Here is a 6,636-nt window from a genome sequence, read left to right on the forward strand (position 1 = left end):
AGTTTTGCCATCCGATGCCATGTCGAGTTGCCAGATGCCGGTTTCGGATCGCACGTGGAGAGAAAGAATGAATATATAATGAATGTATATATGTATGTTTGTATATATGTATCTATGTATGCATGTATGTGTGTACATATGTATGTATGTATGTATATATGTATGTGTGTGTGTATGTATGTATGTATGTGTGTATGTATGTGTGTATGTATTTATGTATGTGTGTATGTGTGTGTATGTATGCATGTATGTGTGTATGTATGTATGCATGTATGTGTGTATGTATGTATGTATGTATGCATGTATGTGTGTATGTATGTATGCATGAATGTGTGTACGTATATATGTATGTATGTATGTATGTATGCATGTATGTGTATGTATGTGTTGATGTATATCCATAACTATAAAAAGGGCTCGAGAGAATACGAATGTGGAACTTACCATGCTTGCTTTATTCACTTACATAGTGACCGTCAAAATAACCCCTCTGTCTCTGTCTCTCTGTCTCTCTGTCTCTCTCATATGAGTGTGTGTTTTAAGAAGTTCAAATTCAATATTTTTACCAAAATGTGACCGGATATCACTGACCAAGCAAAAATCGCAGGATATCGATGCTATACTGTTCCCTAAACGATATAAAGAATTTCATCGACAAAAATGAGTGGAATATTTGATAATACAAATTAAATGTGGATAAGCACATACCAACATTAGAGGTGTGATACAGCAAGATAATATGGTTTCTTTATCCAATATATACATAATGCGGTTTGTCAGTGTGAGCTTCCTATACATCGCTCGTCAGCTATCGTAAAAAATATACATATTTCTAAATTCTTACACACACAAACAAATATCTATCTATAAATGGGTAATGTATAAGATCAAAGCGAAAATCCACGTGAGCAAATTTTGATACATCAAAATGTAGCTCTATCAGTTAATCGTACACAGACACGCACAATATTATACTGATTATTTCTACTTGATTTCTTCCTTTAATTAGTAAGACCGTTTCCTAAATGCGTCTTACCAAATATCATCTTTCCAATCTTGATTACTTTATTTTTTTGAAAATGGAGAGATTTCCTGATATCAATACTGTGATCTATCTGTTTTCTTCTGTGGCTGTTTTTTCGATGAACCGAATGTCAGCTTACATTTGAAATGGTCAGATTGTAAAAAGCCAAAAGGTTATTTGATCTTGAGTTATTGACACATATCTAAGGCCATTTTTTTCCTGACTGAAACGAATGACAGAAAAATACTAGATGGATATATGGCTATATGGATATATATATATATATATATATATATATATATATATATATATATATATATATGTGTGTGTGTGTGTGTGTGTGTGTGTGTGTGTGTGTGTGTGTATTTAATATGCGACTTGAAAATCAATACAAAATTACAATGGAATATTAAAAGTTGAACGATCTGTGACCCCTGTTAGTCTACGGACCAAAGTTCCACATTTAAATATGTTCGAGGGGTGACTCTAGCATACAATAAATTATCTTGCAAAACGTTGAACGTCTTGTATAATTTATGGATAATCGCGGCTTAAAATTTGCAAACTATAGTGCTTCACAGCTCTTAGTAGACCTTCGCAATAACTCGCAATTCAAATCTTAAAAAATGCTTTTCTGCTAAAAAGTCTAATTAAAAATTCTATATATCACAAAGTCTATGTAACTCACCTATACATCGGTTCGTAGTACGATTTCCAAACATGTCAGTTTCTTTTGGTGAAACTTCCTCCTGCCTCACTGCTAAGGGAACCTGCAAATAAAAAAAATGTATCCAGTTATTGATGTCGTCGGAAATGAATCAATACTTTTTTAATTTGCCACGAAAATGCCTACCCTTTGCTTCGGAGGCCATGGCGGTCGCTTGATACTGCGACAGTAATTACTGCGAATATTTCCTCAATTATTTGTAACTACCATACCTGGATATATATAAGCTGATTGTTGAAACCAATTTGGTGCTGACGACGCGCAGCTTAATCGGAAATGCAATTAGCCATCTCAAGTACCTATGATTTTAATCCCAACAATTTGTCGCCCTATGTGGTCAAGCCGACAATCAATTACGAATTATATTTAGATATTGCTAATTAAAGTCAAGTTTCTTTGCGTGTTGATTATGGGGGAACCCTTCCTTTTTGCAAATTTATGATTTTCTTTTGAAGATGGCTTTGACTTTGGGCGAAAAATGAAGGGGTTTAATCGAAATATAGCCATTAAGGCCGGTTCGCATAAGAACAGTAAACTGAAAATTATTGGTACTGGCGAAGCGCATCTTCTTTAAAATCACTTTTTTTTTGCGTTCGCGCCTCATTAATGCGTCGATTCGCCCTGGATATTTCGTAGTAAGTTAACACTTTTGAGGATTTTAATTTATTTTTTTCATGCCACACTAAAGTGCAATAGTCCAGCTGTAGAATACGACTAGAAATAATACAGTAACATCACGAGTGTGAAAATGAAACAACTAAAATCTACAAAGATGATAGAATATATTCTAATATATTTTTATATTTTACTGCATCTAAATGTTAGTCTTTTTTTTTAAAGCTTAAGTACTTTAGTTTAGTGTGGTATGATTTCAAAGTCTTATATGCTAAGATATATTGATATACATGGGGAACCACCTCTACTTAAACGGCCTGTTTCTTCGATTATTGATTATAGTCATTATTATTATTATTATTATTATATATATATATATTTTTTTTTATTATTATTATTTTTTTTTTTTCTTTTTCTTTTTTTTTTTTTGATTGAATACAGATCTCTGAAGATGGTGACTAGATATGACCTACTTGTTCTCCTTATATGCTCATTCATTTCTACTTACAGTGTTGGTTCCGGTATCACGCCATAACCTTGCATTCATTTTACGACAGTTGCATCTTGCATGGTATAAAACCGGTAAACCGCCTTGTATATTCTTTCAATATATAAGTTCTTAACACAGTAGTTGACAGAAAGAGACAAACTATTTTTTTTTGGCGAGGGTCGAGCTACTAAAACTACACGATTTATGATTGGTCTAAAATCAATGACGTCATTTATGTTAGATTATCATGCTTATATATTAAGTATTACATAAACAGTTTTCAACGGATTAGTCTAATTCATGTTGATATATCAGACCCTGTAACGTTAAAACATGTTAATTACGATAGGAAGTATGCAAAACTTACCTCCTTTTATACTCATACTATGAGGACCAATCCACATTATGAGGAACTGGGGCAGGCGATGGCAAGTCTCTCAATTTCTCACCCTGAGGATACAGGAGAGAAATTATGTAATGGTGACCTTTTATTTTCTTTAATAAAAAGGTATTGTGATATATACTGATCTAAGTCTTTTTTCCTCGGATAGCTGGTCTATACTCTTTATATATTTTATGATTATCTGGGTTTATGGGTTCTACAAAATTCACAGCAAGGATAATTACATGGTGATTATATCCATGTCTTTTTTTTAAGCTTTTGTTTTTGTTTTGCTTTTTGATTTTTGAGATCAATAAGATACATACAAAATGATTCTGAAATATGCCATGCCTGACCTTTATAGGGAGGTGAAACTGGAATCCCAACGCGATCTCCTTCCGGCAACCGCAATACCACTTGTGTCGGGGCACTGAATGGTAATTGTTCGGTATATTGGAATCGGGATAAATTACCGCCTGTGGGTAGTAAAGTGTGCTATTGGGAAAGACAGATACCTTGTTTTTATTTTTATTTTACTATTATTATCATTTTTTTTAAAAGTTTGTAACCTCTTTGTAATTAAATCCCTTATATGGTCAAAGAGAGAGAGAGAGATGTCTCGGCTTTGCTTTACTTGTCCACGATACATACTTGTCATACTTAATGTGAAGATGTTGATTGTAAAGATGTTTATTTATTCATCTATTTAATTATTTATTTATTTAGGGTTTTGCCGGCACGGTTAAGAAACCGTTGTTTCATGAGAGCAAGTGGTTATTGGTGGTTAAATATAAAAGCATAGTTACACTATTTATAATTTATTGGTTTTAGATATAGTATACAAACAAACAAAGAATATATAATTTGCCGATGGCACTTTTATCTAGCTATCACTAGATATATTCACTTCCCATCACAAATAAATTAAATCACAGATCCTCTGTCACTCATAAGACTTTTCAGTGTTCAATTTTCACTTCAAATTTCGATTCACAACTACAAAGATATTCCAGAGATTCGAAAATAACTGCATTCAGCTCCCTGGATCCGCCACAGTGATAAGCCGGTAGTGAATCAGCATACATTACACCCATAGTCCTAAAATAAGAAAAATACCACAAACCTAATAATATAACATAACCAAAACATCGCCATTACTATATCTCATACCCTATATAATTGCAGTCTATAGATTCAGCATAAAGGAGGAATATAACATCCCTTAATGTTTATATTCTACAAAAATTGTCAGCAGCCGATGTGACAGTGTGACCCACAACTCGGGACCGTCACACTCCTCGAACAATGTCCGCTCTCTCTGCCTGCTGCTGCCAAAAGGACCCTAGCCCTTGCATAGGTTACCTAGCCACAACAAAATGACAATGACGTCACCACCACAAACTACTCGGTTGCACCGACTTACCCCCAAACTGCTCATTTGCACTGCCATGGCAATTACCGTTTGAGATGGCATGACACTTAATATCATTAACTGTTGGCTAGAACTATTATTGGGTAAATTTTCCGAATAACGCCGCGTCGCTAAATACCACAAAAGTGGTATCGATGGATTCCTCTCAACCTCTACTATTCATATATAGTGAAATTAATGAGCGCTTGCACCCCTGAAGCCCACAATCTGGGTCCCGATAGTAGGGGAGGGCATGAAGTAGATCAGGGAAATTACGGGGTAAAATATGAATTCCGGCCATATTTCGTATGCAAAATCTTAACCAATTACCTACCTACCTAACTTTGCTTAGGTTTGAAGTTTGCCCTAGCCAAGGGGGGGCTTCGCCCCCTCCTGGACCCCCCCTTTTAAGGCACTTCGTGCTACCTCGTGCTACTTCGGTATCACGAAAACCTTAACCCAACTACCTACCTCACTTTCCCTAGTTTTGAAGTCAGCCTTTGCGAAGAGGGAGCTGTGGATCTCCCCTATTCAGGGCACTTCGTGATACTTATGATCCTGTAGATGAAAATGCCGCGACACGGATAAACCTCACACTGCGCCATGATGACAGCAACTGAGTCTTCGTCTCATATATTCCTCAGGATAGGAAACTAGGACCGATGATGACGCGACCACTCAATAGAGGGCACTATAATTATACTGTAAATAATGGGGAATATTGCGCCATCTGTTGAGAGAACATAACAGCACATGCAGGTAATTCCTTGGGGGTTTCCAGTCCACAGCTTGCTACTATCCGTAAATACGTAAACACAGCCATGTTTGAATTTTAGGGCGAGGATGCGGGATATCTTGCCCAAGGTATGTTGCACGAAGTGCCCTAAAAAGGGGGGGTCCAGGGGGGGCGAAGCCCCCCTTTGGCTAGGGATTAATTCAAAACTAGGCAAAGTTAGGTAGGTCATTGGGTTAAGATTTTGCAAGCGAAATATGCCCCGAAGTAGGACGAGGTAGCACGAAGTGCCTTAAGAAAACAGACCCAGATTGTGGGGTCCAGGGGTGCAAGCGCTCATTAATTTCACTATATATGAATAGTAGAGGTTGAGAGGAATCCATCGATACCACTTTTGTGGTATTTCGTAACGCGGCGTTATTCGGAAAATTTACCCGATCCTCATGCAGTAAAGAGTTTAATTTTAAAAAATCGTATTTTCCCCTAATATTGGCCTATCTCCATAATTTTCAATTATTCCAAAGAAATCGCTCAACAGATCCTTTGATCACCGTTTGAAAATAAAATCGGGGGTTCTGCCCCCAGACCCTCTCGCGACTGCCGTATCTACTTAGCTGGGGATTCCACACCCAGACCCTTTTCTCAATTGCCGCATTTCCCTGGTTAGCCCCCCACCCCGAACCCCCACTTACTCGCCGAGTTTTCCAAGCTGCGGGACACCTCCTTATCCATCACATTAATGAATACCAATTTTTACCTCGTTTCGTTGGGTACAGGCTTACCGCGACGAGGAGGAAGGAGGGAATCCTCTAGTTTCCGTCAGGTACTGTCACCTGAACCCTCGCCCGCGCCATATTGCCGACGGAAAAGTACTTCCTCCCATTTTTCCTTTTGTTTCTCCACATGTACTTATGAGGACGTCGGTAACAGGGTCAGCAAAGTTCATCCTGCTGCTTTCTTTCTTTGAATCTTCCTTGGGAGAAGTAGTTGCAAGCCTTACGATAGTTATTAATGACTGTGATGCCTGAATGAATATTTTCCCTTTTGACTCGTAGTAATATTTCTGAGTCGCCTGCTCCGTAGGCACCTCAGGAAAAGTTTCCGAGGCCTACGACCCTCCCCCGCTCAAAAAAAAAGAAAGAAAGAAAAAAAAAAACGATGATTACCAATCACAAGGGACGCGTTATATTCACTTTTTACTCGGCTATTTCCATAGGCTCTCCGTCACCGCCATTTTTTTCAGTGGTATTATCA

The sequence above is a fragment of the Penaeus japonicus genome, unplaced genomic scaffold (assembly GCF_977035675.1).
Source record: "Penaeus japonicus unplaced genomic scaffold, GWHDUDI00000001_assembly GWHDUDI00000033, whole genome shotgun sequence".
Lineage (NCBI taxonomy): Eukaryota > Metazoa > Arthropoda > Malacostraca > Decapoda > Penaeidae > Penaeus > Penaeus japonicus.